At 45.6% G+C, this 25711-nt stretch overlaps 1 protein-coding gene across 6 annotated transcripts in view; it reads right to left on the bottom strand.

Annotated features, from left to right (window-relative positions):
- LOC138566370 (inter-alpha-trypsin inhibitor heavy chain H4-like) overlaps window positions 1-25711 on the bottom strand; it is a 1003937-nt gene that overhangs the window by 822823 nt on the left and 155403 nt on the right. The window lies entirely within an intron of this gene.

Here is a 25711-nt window from a genome sequence, read left to right on the forward strand (position 1 = left end):
GCACTGCCAAGTCCCCACCACACTGAACTGCCATGGGGAGTCCACCCTATCCAGCAGGTCAAATTACATGAGGCAGGATCACGTGGCTGTGGAAAGCTCATTCGGTGCAGGTTCTTCCCAGGAGGTATGGCTGCAGTTCCAGGTGGACAGTGTGCATTATGAAGCTTCCCACGGTACCATCTGAGAAGATGTAAGTCAAACAGGGGAAAGCATGAGCGAATGGATCATCATGTTGATCTATGAAGTAGGCAGTTTCTTAGTGTTAGGCAGAATTATATGCAGTACCCTTTGGGAACACCACACACAATTAGGACTACAAGTGACAGTACAAATTCACCTTTGGTACAAATCTGTACTACTCTATAAAGTGGTAGCGATGTCTGAGCAGCCAGACTTATCTCAAGAGTAAAGTGAACAGTATCAATAGTTACACAAAGGACAGCAAATACTATGATTCAAACAAACACTGACTCAAGGTTTCTGAGTAAAATATGATACATTTATTTATACATCAGTTATAAAACATTTCACTATTATCAAGCAGTTGAAAAATCACAATCTTTTAATACACTACACTGCACCCAATATATTCTGGACAAGTTAGGCTCAAAATGAAGTGTGAGGAAAATGGCACTCCAGCAATTTAAAAGGGAGGGAAAGACAAGGTTAGACAGACATTGAGCAGCACCAACAAGTAAGTAAGCAGGGCAATCTAGAAAAGGGAACTACAGTGAGGAAATCAAATCAAGGTGCCTGGCCCAAAGTCAATGGACCAAAGTCTTTGCAGAGGATCACACAGTTCAGGGTAGTGTTGTGCTTGAACTAAAATGGCGCTGGTGCGCAATGCATTCTGGGAGCGCTCGGAGCCATGATGGATATTTACTTCATGCCGCAGTGAAAAGCTGCACACATTTTGCCGAGTGTTAGATTCATGGTGCTGAGAAAAACATGCTTTCCAAACCTGGTATGCGGTCAAGGACATTTCTGCTGGGAAAGCGAACGTTGTTATGGTTTGGTACTGTTCTCCACGGAGCGTGCTTTTAGAGAAGGGAGGCACTCTGCTCCTTGAGGATAGCTTTCGATTGACCCGTCTGGCAACCGACGGCTGCTCATCAACTGCGCAAGTGCAATTTCCAGAAGGTTTGAGAATTGACTCCCCTTTGTGGAGTATGTATATATGCGGAAACCCAGAGGTGGTCAGGTGAGACTTCAGCCGGAGAAGGACGCTTATGCTGTCATGATCTCTGCTTCCAAAAGATCAGGACTTGCCCGACTCCCTTGGAAGCAGACCCATAACCCCGGTTCCGAGTGCCAGCCAGTCCCAATTGGGACCTTTTGGACCCTGTCCTGGCGCCAGTGGCACCAGGCTCATAAAGATGCCCAGTCCCAGCGCTGGAAGCGCCGGGCTCATAATGCTTGGGTGGACTTACCTACAGCAGACCGTGCTGCTTACTTACCTGCCAGTTGAACCCCTGATCCTCTTCTGTTTGGGACTACTTTTCCTGTTGGGTGGGGCAGGAGCCACTCCCTAGGTTCAGAACACTGGAACTCTTCTAGAAAGCAGGAACTCTTTTCTTAGTCGTGGCTGTGGAAGGAGACATCTAAGCACTACAGGAGGCTATTTAAACCACACCCGATGGATGAATCTTGCTTTGCGTTATTCTGCATTCTCTGCAGCAGAACGCTCATCGTGTCTTCTGCTTCTGATCCTGGGCCTAAGGGAACAAAGGCTTACCATCCTGGAATCCAGTCTTCAGCAGCACCTGTAAAGACAAAGAAAGAACAGGTTAGCACTACGGTCTTCAGTGGCAGCGCATCTCTTACCTGGTTCATCGGCTGTCACCAACGCCTCGCGCTGCATTCCGGCATCTGAAAGACAAAGGCTTACCTACTCTTCGCATGCTCCGGAGGTCTTCGCACTGCATTGCGGCATCTGAAAGACAAAAGCTTACCAGCTCTTCGCACGCTCCGGAGGCCTTCGGCGCTGCATCCCGCATCTCAAAGACAAAAGAAGGTGCGTTTAAAGACATTGGGCAACTTTATTACTCACGTGCCATTACTCCTTCCCACGCCGAATCCAGTGGGTATTCCAGCACCCTTCAGCTTCTCTAAAGCTCCGAACTTGTACCTGCAAGATAAAAGGGACAGTTAGTGCGCATCGTGAAGCAGGCTACAAGCGCTTACTTACGTGCTTCCAGGCGCTTCTATTCCTCACGCGGGTTCGATCCTCAACTCTCATCAGCCCTCTATCCGCCATCGCCGGTACCCTGCAAAACAAGAGATATCATTATAAAAGACTTTTAAGACATTTGAAGTGCCCAGAACTTACCGTTCGTGCAGTTAACGACGGACAGCAGTCCTCTGAGGTCAAGAGGCCTGCACCCTTATCCAGTGAAGAAACTGGTTACGGCACCCTGCCCCGAGGCAGATGGAGAGCTCGGCGTTCACTTACCTAAGGTGAGGGTGTTAACCTTTGGGGTTCTACAGGAGAAGAGAAAGGGAAGAGGAGAGAGGTACCCAATAACCCCAGTTCATCAATCCCATATTTTCTATCTGCAGACATCTTACTCTTCGAGTCAGACATACAGTGCACAGAGGTCCAGCCCAAAGAGCCAACCGTGTGTTACACATCACCTTTGAAGATACGGCATTCACCCAGTCAAGACCGGCGCCTCTGCGGGAATCAGGTGAGCGTTACAATGTCCAGCACTCCTGTGAGCTGTGGTGCTCTCGGCCTGGCTGTTCCCGGGGTCTTACAGCCACTTCTGGGCAAGATGAGGAATCCTGTTACGCTCACGGTGATATATTACTTCTGTGAGTTATTTCTATGTTATTATTGGTTGCTTCTAAGCTTTAAATAAATAGCCGTACAAGAGCTGATTATCCTCTAAGAGTGTGTGGTTGTGAGTTATTGCGTCTGTCTGCATTCAAAGTATTTGCTCTGTAATTGCATTGGTGATTTATGTTTTTCCGTGCACTATGCGGAGAGCAATACATTTTTGGCATCACAAACAGGATACTTGTGATGAGTTGTTCCGAGTATTCAAGAATCTGTTGGAACGTAGATAGGATTTGGTTGTCTTGCAAGCAAAGTTTTTGAGTAGTGAAGTTTTTTTCTTTGCCAGTGTGTGTGACTGTGGGAGTGATTGCAGCGTGGAGGGAAAAAATATATAGATACAACGAGGTTTTGTTTTGTTTGCGATAATGAGTAGTTTGTTCAGGAAGAAGAGCGTTACCGCTGGCGGTGACTGTTCTGATGTTGTTATTCCAGGCTGGACTAAGAGTCCATATGATAAGTTGGCCCAGGTGTGGGCATGTGGTGCAGGTCTAAGTGAAACATGGGATCAAGGATTGGGAGATGCCGATCCGACTGATGTAATGACATGCTTGCAACAAGTCGTAGTAGAACGTGGCAAAGAATGTGTAGCATTAGGTAGGCAAGGTTGGGTTCTTTTGCATGCTTATAGGAAAATACATCAAATGAAGGTGGAAATGAAAAATAAGGTTTTGCGATTAGAAAGAGAGATAGATGCAGAACAGCAGACTGCGTTAATGCAGCAGATTCAAATGAAACTGTTTAAAGATAAGGCTGACACATATCAGGCGGTGGCTGAGAGGGCAGCAGTCAGAGTAGCCCGTTATAAGTATAGGAAAAGACGGGGAGGGGTCAACAAAAGAAAGGTGGCAACTATAATTGCTACCGCTGGTGTGGACTGGGATCTGGATAAGTGGGATGGTGATATTTTTGATTCAACCAGTCTAGAAAGTAGTTCCGCAAATGAGACGGACCCCAAAATGGAAGTGAAACAGAAAACAGTGGCGGCTAAGCCCGTTAGAAGACGGCGAGCCGGACCCCACCTGCAGAATTCTGCTGGCGGAATGGTGGATTTAACCACGCTGGAGGATTACACACAACAGGAGGTTGGGGAAATGATTACCCGTTTGAGGCAAAAATCAGGGGAAGCTTTATTGACATGGATGGTGAGATTACTCAATGGGGGTGCTGCAGGGTTGTTGGTAGATTCTACGGATTCACTGTGTTTTTTACCACTGTCAATTGACAGCAATGTACAGGAGGTCTTGAGGGCAGGACCGCCCCCCGATGCAAATGGTCAAGATACTCAGGTGTCTTTGTTGCACCTGGTAGCCCAAGCATGTAACCGTAAATACCCTATTACCACAGATTGGCCTAGTGAAGAAACGAAGTGGTATACGTTGAGAGAAGCAATTCAAAAAGTCAGGGAGCATGCTATGAAAGAGGCTATTCACATAGATGCTCCTGATCACATGGGAGCCGTGCCGCTCTCAGTTTCAACTTGAAACATGGTGATCAGAACTGTGCCACCCGCAAACAAAAGTGTCATTATGACATTGCTCGTAGGTATGACGGGCAAAGCTACTGATGAGGTAGCAGATGCTATTCGGCAACTTGCAGATTTGGGGGAGTGGGATAAGAGCGATAACAAGCCACGGGAGAGAGAGGGGCGTAGTGAGAGAAGAACTGAAGGCAGGCGGCAAGATAGTACAGACTCCCGAGTGTCCCGAAAAAACATGTTTTTGGCTTTGTTAAAAGATGGTGTGCTATAAACAGGTTAAGAAACATGTAGTCACCAAGCCACAGGGAGACACCTCACCTTCTGCTCCCCCTGCGGAAGAACAAGACAAAGGGTCTATGGGGACACATTCCCCGTACCAGCCTACATACGCTGATTTGAGAAAGGTGGTGAGTGCGATGTTAGAAGTTTTTAGAAGATCATTTGAAGTTTGACTAGGGCTTCGGCCAAGCTCCGGCAGCGTCTGCCCACATAAAAGTGGATAGGCGGCCTCATGTTGATGTTAAGATTTTTTGGGGCCAGGAAATACACAAGGGGTGCGAGCATTGATAGACACCGGGGCGGAGACCTCATTGATTCATGGTAATCCAACACGATTTAAAGGCAAACAGTTTACAATTACAGGTCTAGGGGGAGAGGAGACCCCCGCAGTACAAATGAAAGTGGAGATGAAAATAGGCAATTTAAATAGGCAGAAATACCAAGTGTTGATTGTCCCGATACCTGAATATATAATTGGCTTTGACATTTTGGAAGGGTTAACCTTGGTACTTGGCGGTAAAACGTACCAGTTTGGGGTGAGTGCATTGATTTGTACACCCTTACCGTAGGTAAATTGAAGATGCCCCCAGTGCAAGTACCAGTGGCAACCAAGCAGGTAGCAATGAAACAATACCGCATTCCTGGGGGGCACAAGGTAATTTCAGACACCATCAAATAGTACTTGGAGGCGGCTGTATTACGCCCTATTACCACCGCATGGAACAATCCTCTCTGGCCTATTAAAAAGAGAGATGGGTTGTGGAGGATGACGGTGGATTACAGGGAGTTGAATAAACACACTCCTCCCTTAGTGCCCGCAGTCCCAAATGCCATTACCTTGATTGAGAATGTCCAAAAGTTTGAGGGGACTTGGTATGCAGTGATCGATTTAGCAAACACATTTTTCTCCGTGCCAATTGCTGAAGAGTGTCAAGAGCAGTTTGCATTTTTGTGGGGTGGACGTCAGTACACTTTCATGAGGCTACCTATGGGGTACATACACAGCCCGACTATCTGTCACCGGCTGGTGGCAGAGCACTTAGCCAAGATACTGTGTAAACCTGACATACAAATCTCTCACTACATTGATGATATTTTGATTCAGGGCAAGGATGAGCACAGTGTGCAAAGCCAGTTAGATGTCATCATGGAAGGATTGAAGGAGGAAGGGTGGGAAATTAACCCGAGTAAAATTCAAGGTCCAGATGAAACAGTGATATTCCTAGGGATTCAGTGGCATCATGGGCATCGAGAAATGGTGCCAAAAGCCCGACAGAAAATACTTGAATTCACCACTCCAATGAACAAAAAGCAAGCTCAGCAGTTTATAGGGCTGTTAGGGCTTTGGAGACAGCACATTCCCCCTTTAGGGCAGATATTGGCCCCCCTCTACAAGGTGACAATCCTGTGAGCTGTGGTGCTCTCGGCCTGGCTGTTCCCGGGGTCTTCCAACCGCTTCTGGGCGAGATGAGGAATCCTGTTACGCTCACAGTGATGTATTTCCTTTTGAATTCTTTGCTTCTTTTGTGATTTATGTTTATATTACTACTGTGAGTTATTTCTATGTTATTATTGGTTGCTTCTAAGCTTTGAATAAATAGCCGTTTAAGAGCTGATTATCTTCCAAGAGTGTGTGGTTGTGAGTTATTGCGTCTGTCTGCGTTCAAAGTGTTTGCTCTGTAATTGCATTGGTGATTTATGTTTTTCCGTGCACTCTGGGGAGAGCAATACAGGTAGTTTGCAGTTAAGTGTTTGCCAAGAGTTCAGAATGAAGTTAGTTGGATGAAAAGTTACTTTAAAGAATAAAGAAGGACAAGCCCTCGGATTGGAAAAAGGTTTCACACACTTTCACTGTTGCTGGACGAAACAAACAACCGGGTTAGCACAGTACCTTTAGAGCAGCAGAATGCTGTAGCTGAGGCAGAAGTTCCTGGCAGGTCCTGCAGGCTCACGGTCCCTGAAGCGACTGACGGACTGACAAGAAAGAGGAAGACTGGAGGGTCCTGCACTGCCCAGAGAAGAAACCAGCAGCGGAGCAAAGAGAAGAATAAAAGATGCGCTTCTGAAAACACAAGCAGGGTCCGACCCTCCTGGCTATCCGGTTCACTGTAGCTGTGCACAGCAAATTCGACCAGAGGAGGGAGGCTGGCTTGCAGATTGGCAAACTGGTTGTTCCCACCAGCTCAAGGGGAGAAGATTCCTTGCAGATCTTGCCTGTTGTCGACGTTTGGGGATTCAGACCCACAGCAGGGCTTCACCGGGAGGTTCAGTCGCGGTAGAGGTGCTATTCTGTCAGCTTCTCTTCGGTTCTCTCGATCCAGTGGGGACTCTGCCTTCTCTGTCCCAGAGACCTGCTTTTTATGCAGTTTTCCGCCTTTCACACAGCCTGGCTGTCAATCACACAGCAGGCTGTCCTGGCGGGACAGTCACCTAGCCAATCAAACAGGAGTGTGACTTGGGTTACTAAGGGAACCCATGGCAAGGGTCCTAAAACCACTCCCTCATATCCTGCCTACCAAGACTTTCAGGCGCCTAAGGAGGGCTTCTGTGCAGAAGCCCGCCAAAGGTCGGCGAACAAAGGGACCAAACCTGATTTGGCGCACAGAGTAAAACACGAGAAAGATCTTTACAAAAAGAAATGGCTAATAAACCCAGCCGGGATCATATAAAAACATATATGGTCCAGCGGGTTTAAGTTCGAGGCTACCAAGATAGCCTAAAACAATACCAAGACTATATAATATAACTGTGGTAGGAAAAATAAGGTAGATACCACTACCATCAGCTAAGTCTTAATGAAAAGGGAACGAAACAATGTTCCATGAGAGACAGGCAAAAAGGGATAACTATTAACCCGTTCCAATACTCTATGTAAGATATTTTGTACTGGGTCTGTGGTTTTAAAAAGACTAATAAAGTCAATGGCGACTTTACATGTTCTGAGAGACAGTAGTCAGTTCCAGAAAATGGAGTCTGAGTTGGGAAGTCTAAAAAGACAACCCTGTGTTGCTGCACTGAAGGTGCTGTGTAACACACAGTAAAAAGATGATGCCTATGGAGTAGGTGAGGCTCCACAGTCTATGAACACTAAAAATGTTAAACACACAGCAAAACACATGTAACAGAGTGAGAAAAAAGGCTCACACTCTTACCAGGTGAAAAAAATAAATCCAAGAAATCCAGCAAAGCTGCTGAGGGACTCAGTAGGTAAAGGAATTTAACCATTCTGGAGAATTCTCCCTAACACTTAGTAGGCCCAGAGAGAGTGTGGCCTTCAGAAACAACCATGAAAGGATCAACACAGGTATCAACAATCTGATATGCACTGGCTCCACTGAATTATTGTGGGGACTCTGATGCATACAGCACGCCGGATTAGAGTAGGAATCTGGCCCACACCTCTTACCTTTTTTCCACTGCACGAAAGCAAGTTGCGGTGTAGATTGAGAAGAATGAGTGTGTATTTTCAATTAACCTATTTTGCAGTAGAGTCCTGACATTTTATATTAATTTCTTATCATTTGACTCTCTTCTAGCTCCATATGAGCTTTTAAAAGTGTCTTTACTGCATTACGCTACTGCTCAAAGAGCTTTAACATATTTTACATAACAAAACATTCAAGTAATCATACAATAGATTCTTTAAACCTAAAGATAAAATACATTATTAAATTTCATTTCATTCAAATAGGTAAAGCAAAATCAGTCAGTTAGAACAACTACAACATATCATGAGTGATTTGTGAAATTAACCAGTGGCCAGAACTCCCTTCCAAACGTTGTAAAGTGCAACATGGATAGTCCTGCATAGTCCTGAGTTCAGAATTCAAATAATAAGTCCAAAAAGAGTCACTCTTTATATTATCAAGCGGCAACACAAAGGGGCCCAACCTCGTCATGTATAAACGGCCATGCTCACGACATTCTGTAAGAATGTGTTGCGCCGTTTCAGGTGTTTGTTTCAAGCCACATAAGCGGCAAAACATTTCTTCCTTCGGTATACCAAGCTCAGGACCTATAACTACGAGCACAGGAAGTTTGTTTATATGTAGACGTAAAATAAATTGCCGTAGGTCTGGCGACAGGCAAAGCGTCTAATGTGTTTGTGGAGTCTTACATTTATGGACCAAGTTCGTAATCAGGGTCCAATAACTTACCAATGTTTCCAGGTGTGAATAATTAGCACACCAATCCTGAGTTTCTTTATCATGCCCTTCTTAAGCGTATGGTCAGTGCCCTCCCAATTTGGTCTCCAACCAATCATGGAGAAGGTCTTAGTGGCCAATGACTGAAGTGTAAGATTGTCAGAGCTGTGTTGTTGGATCGCCAACAATACAAGCACAGGACAATGAGGGTTTTCTTAGATTTCAGGTGTAGGACACACCTCCTTTTGAGAGCCATCGTGCTGAGTGAAATAAGGCCCAGTACAAGGCATGTGATTTCATCGGGGTGCTAGGCCCCTGCTGTAGTATTCTACACCAGAACTTGCCCTCTATAACCCTGAGCCAGGCTAAATCTTGAATGCAAAGTGCATCTAGCCCGTATAGTTGCACAAAGACCCTGCTTATGCATAGTCATTATACCCATAAAGCTAAATGAGACACAGCACCAACACATCTGTAAATTGCATTTGTTAAGGCAATTGCCTTTCTTTTCTTCCCCGCAATCATCATCTGATAGCCGGACTGAAATGACAGCTCTAATCCCAGATATTTAAAAGAAATAACCTGTTAAATATTTTTACCATTGATATCCATACCAGGGATCAGAATCTTCTTACTCCCATAATGCATGATCTTGGTCTTTTCGTAGTTCACGATAAGATCATGATTTACCGCATACCCCTGCAAAGCTGACTTTAGTGCATTATAACACATCCGCTTGCAACTGACAACCCCAAGCATTTTCCTAATTTTCCTACTTTAATGTAACCACATTCCATTTCATGATCCTGTCAAGAGCAGATTCATGGCCAGTAAAAAAGTGTACCTGCTTAAGCATTGGCAGGCCTATCATGCCCAGTTTATATGTTAGCTAGTTCTAATTCCAGCATTCACATTGGTAACACCTGGCCAATTTACACCATTTACAGGTTAACATACTGGGCGTCCTCTTAAAAAAAACTGCAGCAAACATTTCCCAACATTTTCCATGCGTAGGTTTAGGTAGGCGCGGTCTTGTTCCCAGTTCTTGCTACTGCAGTAGTCAGCCACTGCATTAGATGTTTCTCACAGAAAATCCAGCTTGTGGAGGGTTAAATTCCACTGAGTCGGCATTGTGGTAATCAGCTGGTTGTTAAGGAGTTTGAGACAACACTGCATTTTTCCTAATATATGTTATTGTTATGTTATATTATGTTTTTTTAAGGAATCTTATATCGCGCACTGTCGCCACCTGTGTATTTTCTTGGCAGATCTGTAAAGGAAGGGTGGAGGTGAGTTAGTAAGACTGAGCCGGAGAAAAGAGCAAGAGAGTTGTGATGCGCTGTTGTCGGCTTCAGTTTGGTTGACACCGTTCGCTGAGCAAAGATGTGTTTTTCAGTTGCTAGCCGCCATGTTCTGTTGGGCGAGCCTATGTGTGGTTTGCTTTCTTGTTGTGGTGTAGTGAAGTGCTTGTGGCTTGTTGTGCTGTAGAGGTCTGGTTGTGTTTAGTTCAGGGTTTGAGAGGTGTTTGCAGAAAGACCAGTTTTTTTATTAGGGTTGATTGGCGCAGTACCCTATCCTACCGCCTCCTTTTTTCATTGACTGTGGCCCATACCCCTCCCCATCGCACATTCCGGTGTGTTTCAATTACCATTCATATATTGTGTGCAGAAGTGTGGGTCCTCCATAGGGCTGCCCATATTCCTTCCTCTGTAGTATATTTTGGTGTGCAGCAATTACCATCCCCACAGGTTCCTCCAGGGGGGATATGTTCCCCATGCCCTGTGGTCCATCAGTTCTGAGATCGGGAGATCTCTCTCTCGCCTTGTTCCTATAATTCACTGTAGGAGGATCTAAAGTGGGTGCAGATCTTGTGGGTCAAATTCACCATCATAAGCAATAGTAGGTACTGGCAAAGCGTAGGGCATGTTATTTTATGTTTAATTTATTTTATTATATGTTATATGTTGTGTTATGTTACTGTGATTTATAATAAGATCCTTAGCCAGATGCTGCAGCAGATCTGAAAGAGAAATGTGTGGGTTAGATAGAGGAGGAGATGGAAAATGCAAAATAGATTTGGATTTGCTGTTATGCTGATGCATGCATACCGGAAGTACCCTGTACCTTGCGGGTGGGTCTGTATCTGGGTGGAATGTGTTGAGGGCATAACAGTGTTTGTGTCTAATGGGAGCCTGAGGTGTGCAAAGTGTACGGTTGCATTGGCGGAGGCTATGGTATATAAGTTGGTTGTGAAGTGTAATGTTGTTTGATTTGTTTTGGGAGAGGTATTCGATTGCCATTTTTTGGTGGCTTAGTTGGTACACATTCTCTGTGTGGAACAAAGAATGCGAGCATGCTAGTGAAGGGAGCACTTAGTGGACACCTCAATTGGCAGGATGCTGAGTGGGGCAGACTATCTTGAAGTCACATATAGCAAATCATAACATGGCATAGTACCACATGAAAGGCATAGCAAAGCATTAGAAGGCATAGCAACGCATGAATAAACTAACAAGACATAACAAACATTTCAGCTCCCTGCTCTATTACCATCAGTCTCCACAGACATCTCTGATTTCACGTTCTCGCTTCGCCACTATCAAACCCTTTCTCTCTCCCTTTCAATTGCTATCTATCTCTCTGTCTCTGTCTCTCTCTCGCTCTTTCGCTCTTTCTCTTTCTTGCACTCCCTCTTTCTTTCGTCCTCTGTTTCTCTCTCTTAAACAGATAAATAGATAAACTGTACATGGTTTGCAACAAGGATCCAGGAATTGACAATAAGGCGAGGGAGCAGTCCAAGTATCTCCAACAAGCCTCAAACACGTCTCAACCAGTGGTCACAGCTAAAAATAAATAAATCCCCTGAACAGGCCCCATGTATCTGTTGTTGGGGCAGCTTCATAACTCCAGCTTCAACATGATGCTGAAACCCTGTATGGGTTTCTTCATGGCAGGTCAATGAAATGAGGAGCACAAAGTATAAAAGGTGAGCTTTGGATTCTTCAAAGTGCCCCACAGAGCAAGGCGGGCCATCTCCTGAAAAGAAGCACCACGCAATCAGTGAAAGAAAGGGGTGTGGAGTGGGATGTGCACCTTATGCACCTCAAGAGTATGTAAAGCCCTGTGCATGAGCAAAAGAATGAACTTTTTGGAAGGCCAGGGGTTGTCCTTCCAAAGATAGGGGGAGGTGAGGGGGTTTATCAAATGCACACAGTGTGAACTGTTGTCACAGGGGTTGTCCTAGAGTCAGGAAGGAACGGCCCCACCCAGAAACAGCTATTTCCAGTACAAAGGCAGAGGAATGGGGAAGGGCTTATTATCGGCAGTAAGGTGTCAACACTTTACATTTGTTTCTTATCTTATCCTTTTTTGGACGTTTACAATGTAATTTGCCACATATCCCACTTGTAAACCACAGGCATTTATGATATGTCCCACAACCTGCATGACTTTGTCCCAGAGATCAACTCCACTCCACTGTGAAGCGTGCTGTCAAACCCTTACATGAACAAGGTAGCCTCCTGGCAGTGTCATTCTGTGGCTGCTGCCCTTATCTTTCCTGATGACAAATATGTAGAACGTGATTCAGGATGACCATGTAGTATGTACTTGAAAACTGGACTTGTCTATTGTGAGATAGACTTTCTTAACCTCATAGTGGTCCATTGTAAATCCCATTACCTTCAGAACTTGGTCTTAGAAGCTTGGTACGCATGTTTACATGAAGAAGAGCTGACTCAGAATGCCTCTTTGGGGATCAGCTAGGCCAAAGAGCAATGTGAAGCCACATTATCTAACAAAGGAGTAGGACAGTAACTCTATTGGAAATATTGCACCAAGGTTGTCATTTGGAGATGGACAGTTCTTGATGCCTTCTGAGATATTATGTAACACACTGAAAAGCCCTTGCAGCAGTGAGCTGCTGAATTGAGGGGGTGATTAGTTGTCTGCTTGATATGGGATTCAGCGGGCCAATTACATTCTGTCAACCAGGGCCACTATCTGGGGTAATGGTGCTGGATTGTACCACATGTGACCATTGCCTGTCGTTGAGCAACGGAAGTTGAGCTGTCACCTTTTCATGATGCCAAACCTGAGGATTATGTCTCATGTAGGACGACAGGGGAGAGAAGTTCAAATTGTCTCTCAGCTTTCAACAAAAGACATTTGTTTTGCACAGATGGCAGGATGTGCTTGTTGCCTTTCGATGTGATATAACTTTGATCAATTTTCCCAAACCTTGGACTACAGTACCACGAGGGCATTCACCTACAGCGCTTTGAGGCCATACCAATGGGATAAAGGCAATATAAAAATGACAAATTACATTACATCACACCTAATTTGTTTTCAGAGGTGAGACAGGCCCTAATCTTACCTCCTTCTTGAAACCTGTTCACTGTACTGTGTGTGGTTAGCAGAGATGGCTGTGGTGTTGATGTAACTGACTACAGATTTGTTCTACCACTAGCCTGTGCTTTTTTAGGCCGTCTTTGGATAGGACTGTACACTGGCACAGAAGGAGTCTTGCTGTCTCCTTCAGTGTCTGTGATATAATCAAATACAGTGTATAAGGGTCTAAACCACCTACAAAATGCCCATGGGGTTCTGACTGTATTGGCTTTCGCCTCTATCTACAAAGTGTATGTGGGGTTCTCACTTATTTGGCCTTGTTCTTCATTTACAAAAGCCTGACACCTCTTGACTCTCAATGAATTAGTCTACCCCCCCCTCCACCCACAAATCATGTGTCCATAACCTCCCAACAAATGGTACCCTAATTCCTAGGTCTACCTAGGTCATACTTAAAATTCAATACTACTCTATTACTCATTACAATAAATGATCACTAATCCTTAACCACCCACTATCTACAAATTCTGTTCCCTAACTAGCCAGATCTCCAAAGTAATGTTTCCACTGCTTCATAGCACCATCACAGTGAATTCAGAGTTTCTACTCATCTGCCTTAATATAGGCTTGAAGACAAATTTGGTTGAACTTTGTAGCTCGATTGGTAAAAAAAGATCAAATATTTTGATCTGGTCAAACTGGTCAACATTCAAGTTGTATAGGAATAATTAAATATATGCATATTAGTGGCAACCAAATAGACCTTTAAGTATGCTTGTCCAAGAAAAATTGTCTCTTCACAACATGGGAACCAAATGTATGCAGAAAGAGAGGGTGGTGAGGTTGATTTGGCTTCACATTCTCAGCCCTATGCAACTTCCTTTCCTATGACCATACACATTTGGAAAGTACAGAAATGGCAAAAGAAAATAGCTCTTCCACCAATCATATTGTCTAGCACATGTTACTCAACTGTTACATTTGGCCATCACATTTTGAATCATTCATAATGTTAATCCCTTCCTTGATTCAGCACCAAGAACAGACTATAAAGGATGGAAGAGTGCAGGGCGAGTGTGGTCTCGCTGTCCAACACTCTGTGCGTTTTGTACTACTACAGGCTGCTTATTGTAAAAGAACAAGCTTTATTCATTTCATTGGCTGCTGCACTGCAAGTCTCGCTCTGGACCTGGAAACATCTCAAAACCAGCATCAGCGCATGCACGTTGGAAGAGTGCAGGGCGAGTGCTGTCTTGCTGTCCCACTTACCGCAGACATAGAGGGACCATCCTAAGAAGTGAATCTTTATATGCTTATAACGTAAATTGACTAATTGATTTGTAAAATATTATTCAGCGGCTGTGAGGGACCAACAGAAAGTGTACTACCGTATGCTAGGCTTTGTGCATTTTGTAATGACGGGCATAAACAAACCTATGATGGGCAGATATCATTTGCAGAAAGGAAAGTCGGTACATAAAGGCCAACAACTGCAAACATGTCCAGGAAAATCTCCTGGGGAATGCCCAGCCAACACAAGGGCAGTCACAGCGAATGTTAACCCCAAGGGGTAGATCACATCGTTCTTTACGGTTGAACCAACGATTAGTATACAGAGCGATTCCCAACCTGCAGACACAACATAGTCGTTACTAATAAAGCAGGAATAATCAGTACTGGACATGGGAACGAAGACGGATCTAGGCTAGAGAACTTAGATAATAACTCTTTATTAGACCTATGTTACTCCTTACAACAAAATATAGTAGCAGCAACAGTCACCCCATGCTCAAACAGAGGGTTGGTTGTGGAATTGCTGATAAGAAGGGATGATACAGCTGTGGTTTTCATAAAGGATACAAATCGGCTGTTGCCCTCCCCAAGCTTATCTGTCCACTGTGACCTAATAGACTCAGTAAATGAAATGAACCGCACTGCAGAGCTTCTCGCTGAAATCCACGTCATTATGGTCACCATCCAAATTGCCATGAAGATCTTATTGAAATTATGTGGCAAAATTAATGATAATCTGAAATCAAATGGAGCACAAAATATATCTGTGCAAGAATCGGCATTGAACCCACCGTGATTGAAACAAAATCAAGTGTGGCTAACTCATCTGGAAAAACGTCAATAAGAATGTATAATAAGTAAAGAGTGGAAGTTGTGGAATTGATAGGTGAAGTGAATGAAGAGCCTGTTATCTCAAATTCATCAGAAATATACTTGTCTAGAAAACAAAAAAGGCTGACCTTATGAGCACGGGAGGTACATCGGAGGCGCAAAGATCCTGTGTTAACAAAAACAACAACCGACAAAACCAAGGCATCTAAGAAAGTGAATAAAAAGGGTGGCACACACTAGGAAGCATCAATCTAAACAGCTGGGAGCATTAACAAACTGACAGTGCGAGCATAGAAGAAGATATGGGTAACTCAGTGCATGAGATTGGTAATTGCGTTGACAATAGATCAACGTGTTTGAAGTATAGCTCGACTCCAGAGTGACCCAAAGGTATTTCACCAAAGGTAAAAGTCCCTATGACCACCGGAATAGAAATTGTGAAGGCACCAGCACATTAATAGCGGTGCATAGCAATACATTCACTATGGGCCTCATTACACGTTGTGCGCTAAAATTCTCAAATTACCGGCATGGCGCTCTTAACGTGTCCGCCCTTGCAAGAGGGTGCTAATAGCGTACCATTACGAGTACGCGGACACGAGCATAGCGCCATGCCGGTAATGACCCTACCGCCATGCCGCTAAAGACCCCAAAAAGTCTCTTACCGCCTTCAACGAAAGTGCAGATAGCACCTCCGCCCTCACGCTGCATGCAAATAGTGGTCACCGCTATTAGCGGTGACTGTTAAATTGCGTAACCGGAAATAGCGTCATCGCACAGGAACGGGAAAGAGCACGGCGGCCATCTTTAAAAACACAATCCATTGCCACTCTGCCCCCTGGACCTGTTTGGAGTAGCTTGCAGTTGGAAATCAGGGACACCCTCAACATGCCCAAGGCATTGAAAAAAACCACCGACCGGCAGCGTAAAGAAAAATTTACATCAGAGGAGCTAATAATGCTGACCCAGACCCTAGCTGACAATGCCGCCGTGGTCTTTGCCAACGACATGCGGCGGGAGACACTCATGAAAAAAAAGGCAATCTCGGCTGAGGTTGCATTGAAAGTCAGTGCTGTTGGCACCACCACCCGCAATGTGCGTGAGTGCCGAAAGAGGTAGGATGACCTGAGACTCCGGGTGAGAAGCAACCTTGCCGAAAACCACAAAATTGCCACAGCAGGTAGATCTGGGTCGCCCATAAAACTTAAAGAATGGGAGGAGACATGCGCCAACCTCATTGGAGTTGAATGCATAGAGGGAGTTGGCACGATGGAGATTGGCGTGGCAACCACTTCAGATGGAGGTGAGTGTACACATGAACGCATGCAATGTGAATCTACTGGTCCCCCCAAATGTGAGCCCAGAATCACCTCATGGATGGCCAAACATCCGCACATACATCACACCCTGGCCATGTCGGTGTCAGACCCAAACACACACACATGCACACATCACCAGAGACAAGTGCCACACACAACCATGCATGGATGACCCACTGAACTGACACATCACCTGCATCCTTTACAATGTAGTCAAAATGGCCACAACTGCATTATTGATGTATACTGCATTAAGTACATCGAACCGTAACCAATGACATCCCCCTTCTTGTCCCCGATCATACAGACAGTGAGGATGCTGGCAATGCATCACAGGCACCCCCTGCGCATATGAAACAAAGGGCTTTGGACACAGAGGACACCCCCACAACATCAAGGGGCAAAGGAAGAAGGGTCCAGATGCTGAGTGCGAATCATCGGTGGAGCGACACTTCCAAGACACAAGTTGCCACACCACCAACAACTGTCCCACCTCCGGAGGTTAACCCACCACCACCGATCCCAGCCACAGAGGGCCTACCCTCAGCTCCAGCTAGTTCTGCAGGAGAGGCGGCAGCCACTGCCCCACTATCAGATGTGGAGGACCCAACCGACTTCCACTTGGAGATGCACACCCCAACCCCCCCTGGAACTCCCAAGCCATCACCACAGCACACACCGGGGTCCAATGTCACTGGCGATGAGAACATAGCAGCTTTTAGTAGCCCGCCCGTGGCTTCATCTGTTGACCTGGTACCATCACAGGCCACAGCAGCCACACCACCAGAACCCAACACTGCCCTCGACCTGGCCAGCATCAGCCAGCGGCAACAAGAAATAACGGTGCTGGTTGGGCAGCATGTGGAGGAGGCTGCCTGTCTCAGGGCAGAGATTACAGAGATAGCAAGGCACTCCAGGGAGGGGATGGAGGCATGTACAGACAGGCTGTGTGGGGAGATCATCCGAGTCAGGGAGGTCCTCACACGGATAGCGGATGCATTGGACCGCCAATTCCCACCACCACCACCACGACAGTCTGCCACATCCTCATCCACCAGTTTGAGGCAGACAAGCACCCTTCGCCGCTCCTCACGCACCACCAAGCGCACATCTACGCAGCCTCCCAATGCTGGTATTGGCAATGGACAATAGGGAGTGCATGGTGAAGCCTCGCGTGCATGGCTGGAGGGAAACATTGTGGCAGACACATGTGAAACTGGTGTGGGGGTGGGGGGAAGGGTGTTATGGGACTGTTGTGGGGGGTTGGGGGTAGGGTGTTATGGGACTGTTGTGGGGGTGGGGGGAAAGGTGTTATGGGACTGTTGTGGGGGGTGGGAGGAAGGGTGATGGGATGTTTGGGGACATGCACATTTTCTTCTTTACGTTCCTTAATACACTGGTGTTTGAACAAAACACAGGCTTGGACTTCTTCATTGTGTATGTGTACTTTATTGATGCCATGGTCCATTGTGCGCTTCCAAACAGACACCAGTGCATTACTACCCATATCCATGTGACAGTACGAAACCATGTTACTCAGAATATTTGGTTGATCAGATGCTGTCTCACAGCACGTCCCTCCTGGCCATCCCCTCTTGCATGACCTGCATCCCCTTCACCTCCGTCCTCATCACCATCATCATCCTCATCAGGTGCTTCTATTTAAACGTCAGGGGGCAGTGGCACATTCCGTCTGATACACATATTGTGCAGCATGGCACATGCCATGGTGATCTTAGCCACCTTCTCATGGCCATACCACAGAGCGCCACCAGACCTGCTAATGCACCTAAACCGTGTCTTCAAAAGGCCAAAAGTCTGCTCGATCACAATGTGGGTACGGGTATGTGCACGATTGTATTCCTCTTCGTGCCTGTTCTGTGGGTTCCGTACAGGGGTGAGGAGCCACCTCTTCAGGGGATAGCCGGAATCACCTGTATGGGGGGACGAATGGGGTCCTGTTACTGTTCACCTCCAGAGCGGCCTGTTCATATCACACAAATTGACTTTGCATTGTGATTGAAATACACAATTAACAGCATACATGCAGATGGTCTGTGTGACTGCAATGTGCAAAGGTGAGCTCGACCCTGCAAGTAGACATGCCCCATTAATGCCTCCAACAGTAATTGACATGTCCTGGGTGAGGCCAGGTTTTAGGTGTCCCTGGGTCCAGGCAGATTTGGTACCACACTGCTGGTTTTATGCCATTCCAACATTGATATTCCCATGCTGAGAGGCATCACTTCAGTGGTGCTATAGGTGCGTGGTGCAATGCTATGGCTAGGGGTGATCCCTTTGCATGCTTTCAAGGGCACATTGCATTATTGTTGTTGTGCTGGACTAATTCTGTATGACTATCTTGACGGCATGTATGACATTGGTGTATTTTGTGGCATGGAATATTGTGCAATGTGGATGTGGATGGATGTTTAAGGTTTCTAGACATGGATTGTCATCTATGTTGTGTAGCTTATACTTGCATGTCCGTTCATCTCAAGTACGTTGCTGGCTTCCCAGATGGACATTGGCGTACATCTGTATGTGCATTAGTCCGACGGACGACAAGCTACACCCATTTCGAGTATGTATCTCCCCCCACAATCACACCCAGTTGGAGTATGTATCGACCCCCCACCCCCCATCAACTGCCATGTGCTGGCCCTGCAACTCACCAAGTAGCCATGTACGTTGTCCGGCTTGTCACTCCATGTAGCGTGGGATAGTTGAGTTCCGCAGGACCATGGAATCATGGGTTGATCCGGGGAAACGGGCACAACAATGTGTGATTACCATTTGGACATTGATGGAGTGGAATTGCTTCCTGTTTCGGTAGACTACTTCATTGTGATGTGGTACAACCAATTCCACATGGGTACAGTCGATGGCCCTGATGCAACTTGGGATGCCTGCCAGTGAATAGAGGCCAACTTTGGTGTTTGCAATCTCCTGGGCAGTCCGTGGCATGATTATGTGTTCAGGTGCATGCTTCAGGAGGGCATCAAGTATCTGGTTCAGCATGCGTGAGAATACTGGTTGTGAGATACCATGCATCTGGCCCACTGTATGCTAGTAGGTGCCTGTGGCCAGGAAGTGGAGCACAGTCACCACCTTGAGTAGAGGGGGGATGGCAGTGCGGATGTCTATGAGGCTCACAATGTTGTTGTGTATCATGTCCACGATGCTGGTGATGGTATCCCGGTCCAGACGGTACAGGGTGTGTATCTGCTCTGGGGTTAGGTTAAATGGACTTGCTCTGATCCTGGGGATTGGTGGGTGCCTCTGTGGTATGATTAGGTGCCGTGGTGGTGCTTGCTGTGCCTGTCTTGCCCTCCTCCTCCTCCTCCTGCGTTTCCTCTGTGCTGCCTGTTGGAACCATCTTGGTGTGGGAAGGGGTGTGGTGTGCTCCTTTTGAGCTGCCAAAGTCTACATTGCCTCCACCTGTGCTGATTGTGTTCACCTGTGGCAGGTGGGAACACTGCTCAGTTCTCTTAACGGGTGGTTCTTCGATGGCGGAATTAGCGCCATGACGGTAAGGGGTTTTGGGGGCTTTACCATGCCGCTATTGGCATGTCCGCTCGCCTTGTGATGCTATTAGCGGCATGGCATTATTTATGGGAGGGAGGGTCGCGCGCACGCGGACTGCCCGCTATTAGTGGCACCGTACTTAGTGGTGCCGCTAATAGCGGTGATCCGGGTCGTAATTAGCATGGGGATTTAACGTTACCGGTATTCCATTACAGGTAACGTTAAATCCCTACCGCCTACCGTGTAATGAGGCCCTATAACACATGGCATCAGAAAGCCCGAAATAAATTGATTAATTGCTCATCGTAATTACAGATACTGAAATAAATTCCGCAATTACGAGTACTAGTCACTGAAGACTTTGATTTTATCGAGCCTCTAGAATGCATACACCCTAATGTAACCCAGGTGCACTGCAAGAGTCTGGATAGGGTACTGCAGATTTGTGACTATAACACCCAGTTACTGAATTTAAGAGTTGAACTGGATGTTGAGGGCGATGAAGTCGACCCTGAACTGCAGAAACATGACTTTAAGGATTCAGATGTATGGCAAACAATATGTACCCATAATGTGTGCCAAAACAATGAATCTACCAACTTGACTGATAAACAGCAAGTGCTTATCAAAATACAGGTGAACGGGTCAGTACAACGAGCATGCTCCCTTACTGCTCATTTTCAGTTCACAGAAGATTTAAGTACCACACCTGAATTGTTATAATACTTCTTATAATGATTTGCAGCATCTACTTGCTTAATGGTTTTGGAATAGTGCTGAACACCAATAATTACATCTACAGCAACATAGATTTGCACAACAACCAGGTCTCCTGAAGCATAAACATTTTGTGCTCCATTTGATTTGAGATTATCATGAATTTTGCCACATAATTTGAATAAGATGTTTATGGCAAATTGGAAGGTTACCATAAATACGTGGATTTCAGCTAGGGGCTCTGCAGTGCTGTTCATTTTATTTACTGAGTCTGTTAGGTCAGTAAGCTTGGGGTGGCCAACAGCCGATTCGGATCCTTTGTTAAAACTGAGGCTGTGTCCTCCTTTCTTACCAGCGATTCCACAACCAACCCCGTGTGTGAGCATGGGTTGACTGTCGCTGCTAGTATATTTTTTTTAAGGTGATAGGTGATAGGGATAAAACATACACTTAGTGCACTAACTTTAAAAACCGTAAATTGTCAGGAATATATATTGGCAGTAATGGTAAATGGTATAACCCTGGACCCCACTGGCCGGACACTAATAGTTAACATATATAATCAGCTTTGAGCATCCTTGATTGAAATCATTCTGGATGCCCTGGCAGAGTTGTTTGCAAATTGGTCTAGTGGAGGAAATACTGACATCATTATACTGTGGGTGATTTTAACTGTCATTGTGTATGCACAGAGGAAACCATGTCTCATTTGGACCTGAGAAGTAGGGGTGTTATGAGGCAGAGTCAGCCTAATTCACTGGGTTAGAACTGGTTGAAATATATGGAGAAGTAGGATTTAAGAATGCTGAACGGGCATACGAGGGCAGATTGCCCAGGCAACTATACATGGCAAGCTTGGAAGAAAAAATAAATTTAAGATACCTTTTTTGCTAATCCTTTACTTTTCCAGATAATACAAAGTATGGCTGTGGAGCCAAATAAATTTAGCGACCACGTAACCAGTACTATGTCATTCCGCTCTGACAGATTAAGAAAGCCTTAAGCCTGTAAAGAAAATTGGGACTATTGAGCTTAACCACAAAGGGAACCGTGTAATATGGTCAACTCAAAATGTAGAGACAGCCAACAGATTTATTGGTAAAACAGGTCCTCAACTGCACACTAAACTCAAATTGCTGAATCCAGATAATATTGAAAACTGGATTTTGCAATCTACTAGAGTGTGTGTGACGCATAATACAGTCCAAATTGCTAGGGAGGATAAGGCAACTGTAACTTATGATAAAATAATAAGAGACAGAAAGAAACAAATGTGCAGAGAAATACACAGAATTAGATCCAATCACTACCACCCCCCAAAGAAATGGCTATGGTAAAATCTGTCGAAAATAAGTACAGAAACTGAGCCCGGTGTTGGCGATGTTCGTATAGAGGAGCAGAATGGCAGAGAATGATTGTGATCTTGAATTCACATACTGTTAAAAATGTATGGAATCTATTGGGAAAGGCTAAAGGAAACAAAAATTACAAACATTTTTAACCCCATAAGTGAGTCGCAGTGGCGAAAATATTTAGTCAATTATCCAGGGTACAAATCCATCAAGAGAGCAAAGGAGAGTGATCATTACAACTATGAACCCACATTAGTAATGGATAGAGATGAGATAATAAATAAAATAGCTAGATTAAAAACATCTAGATATTTGGGACTGAATGGGCTAGCTAGTGTAATACTAAAGTGAGACCCAGAAACTTGGGCTGAAATATTGGAGATACTTTTCGGCACGGTACTGAGAGCGGAAAATATCCGACAAACCTGGCAAACAGCGATCCTAATTCCAGTGTTTAAAAAAGGTGACCCTACAGTTCCTGGAAATTATAGATTACTATGTATGGGAGACAGTACGGGGAAGCTCTTTGCATCATCCATACTTCAGGACATGCAGAAATGGTTTGAGAAATCAGGACTACTAGATAGGTCCAAACCGGTTTTAGACCGGGGCCAACACCACCCACAATCTGAGGCTGATGGATTATCTGATTGAGAGAGCATGCATAAAAGGAATTCCAGGATTGTATGCTCTCTTCGTTGATTTCCAGGCAGCCTTTTATTCAGTGAACAGAGAGAGGTTGTGGTATTGACTGGAGACTTATGATGACCCGAACACATTCTTAATTTTTTTAAACTATCGCATGTAAATAACACAGTCCAGGTGCGTTTGGATGAGAGGGAGCCTTGGCAGACCCAATACCAATATCAAAATGTGTTAAGGAGGGCTGTGTCTTGGCTCCTCTCGTTTTCAACTTGTACCTGGCTGATTTACCAAAACCTCTACATGAAGCTGCTGGCTGTCCTCCAAAAATAGACTGAGGTCTTTGTGCATGTCTCAAATGAGGCCAAGGACTGCAAGACTTGTCCTTGTCCTCAATCCCAGGGATCGTATCACTCCAGGACTCAAATCTCTGTATTGGCTCCCAGTGGCTGCGAGGATTAAGTTCAAAACCCTCTGCATTGTCCACAAGGCCTTCTGGGGCCTGTGTCACGATGCCTGCCCCCAGACATCTGCAACAGGTCCATCTGTCCAGGGAACAGGCACCCAAGAAGACACAGGAATTCCCAAAACCCCACCTAGGGGCTATATGGGTTCAGTCCTGGTGCCTTAGGCACCAGGCTCATATTGCCAACTTTAAACTATGCAGGTCATCCTGCAAAGAACTCATGTACAGGCCATCATGAGGCCATGACGGGACTACTTTCCTTCAGGAACTATTTTGCTGCTTGGGTGTGGTACTGGAACTTCTTACCTGGGAACTACTTTTTGATGCTATTTAAACCACGCCCGAAGAGCAGCACACGCTTCGCGTTATTCTGCATCTTAGCAGCGTAATGCTCACCGTGTCTGCAGTCCAGCATCCAGTCTACAGGCACACCCGTCTTGTTTCCGGAGCCGATCCTAGAGAAAAGGAAAAAAGAAGAGAAGGTTAGAACAAGGAGATTTTCCTTTATCCACAGGTGCGGCTGCTCCAGGAAAAGATGATGACCAAATGGAAAAGACATTAAAATAAACCGCGTTGCATTGCCAGCTGCAGCGCCGCGCTGTACTCACCTGGCTTCGGAGCATTTCCACGACCAGGCGCAGCACCCGTTGAATCGGCGCACGAAACATCAGCATCGGAAAAGACAAGAAAAAACAAAAGGTGAGCGGGGTTCCGCCAAAGACATTCTTTTACTTACTGCAAGATACTTACTCGGAATTTTAGCGCTCGAGGCAGCTAAAGTGATCAGTGAAGTAACTGAACTTCTATGCGCCCCTGCACTCCACGCAGGATGGAGAGTTCATCCTTCCAAACAATAAGGTGAGACTTTGTGAAGGGGAATGCTGGAAGTTTTCAGGGAAAATAGTGTTAGTGTAACCTCTCTATCACGGGTGGCTAATCCCCTTTACTGCTTTCAGGAAAATATTCTTGCGGGCCAGGCAGACAAAACTGAGTGGGCAAGTGCAGTCGATCATCACTTCGCTACGATTCACACTGGTGGAGACCGCAGCAGTCCAGCTTCGTTCGACGCCCCTGTGGAATCTAGGTGAGCGTAACAGAACGTGAAGCCTTACTACAAATCTCCACCCGGGCGTTATGGAGACCTCAGAGACTGACCAATTAGCCCAACTACTGGGAGAACTAAGGGCTGAAGTGCATTCCACCCGTCAAGAGACTAATGCTCTCAGGAGAGATAACAAACTTTTGTCCTTGCGTCAGGGTAACCAGGATCTGCTGACCTACATCACAACCTTCAATAGGTTGGTGGTAGAAACGATGGCCAGAGGTCAAGCGGATTACGCTATTTCATCGTGGGTTACGAGGTGAACTAAAAGACGTTTTGGCACAAGTAGTGAACCCACCTCAAGATTGTGCTGAATACATAGACCTGGTTGTCCAGTTGGATCACAGACTTCAGAATCGGAAGGCTGATTGGGCTAGATTCGAGAATCGAGTATTGGTAAGACCTAAGGACAACGTCATGCCCAAAGGAACTGATGTATCTGAACCCATGCAAATTGGGGGGGTTAAAGGACCTTTGACTCAAAAAGAAAGGGACAAGAGGCGGCAGTTACAATTGTGTTTGTATTGTAGAACCTCGGGGCATTTTTTACGGGATTGCCCAGTGAAACCACCTAAGAAGGTAGTAGGAGTCGCCGACAAAGTCAATATGGAATCAGAGCCGGGAATCAACCACGCCTGACAAGTGTAGATGTCCGCTTGCCGAGCATGAAGAAGGACACTCAGACCTCGCACCTAATTATACCAATGGTCCTTATAGATCAAAGGCAACCATCTCGTATGCACGCAGTGAGAGCATACATAGATAGTGGAGCCATGGGAAACTACATGGATCAAGAATAGGATACAAGTATGAACCTGCCTCTTTGCAAAAAACCCACAACTGATGTAATCACCACCGTCGATGGGAACGAAATAGCTTCCGGTCCAGTAACTCATTCAACTATGGAGATGACACTGTTGGGTCAAGATGGGCATCGAGAGAGCATTGTGTTTGACTTAATCAAGGCCCCACAGTTACAAATAATTCTGGGAATGCCATGGTTGGATACTCATAATCCTTGTATTGACTGGTGAGAAAAGAGAGTGACCTTCTCGGATTGTGCACACACTTTTTACCCTGAACGAACTTTGATCAAAAGACTGGCTACGGTCACAAATCCGATAACTCAGTTACCCCTGGAATACCAGGAATTTTCAGGATGTTTTCCAGAAAGACCAAGCAAACACGTTACCACCACACAGATCATATGATTGCCAGATCGACCTCCTACCCGGCGCTCAAATTCCATGCAGCAGAATCTACGACCTCATTGAACCCGAAAATCTTCATTTACGGCAATATATGGATCAATACCTCGCTAATGGCTTCATTCGCCCGTCCAAGTCTCAGGCAGCATCGTCTTTATTC

The sequence above is a fragment of the Ambystoma mexicanum genome, chromosome 2p, assembly GCF_040938575.1.
Source record: "Ambystoma mexicanum isolate Mex_15411 chromosome 2p, UKY_AmexF1_1, whole genome shotgun sequence".
Taxonomy (NCBI): domain Eukaryota; kingdom Metazoa; phylum Chordata; class Amphibia; order Caudata; family Ambystomatidae; genus Ambystoma; species Ambystoma mexicanum.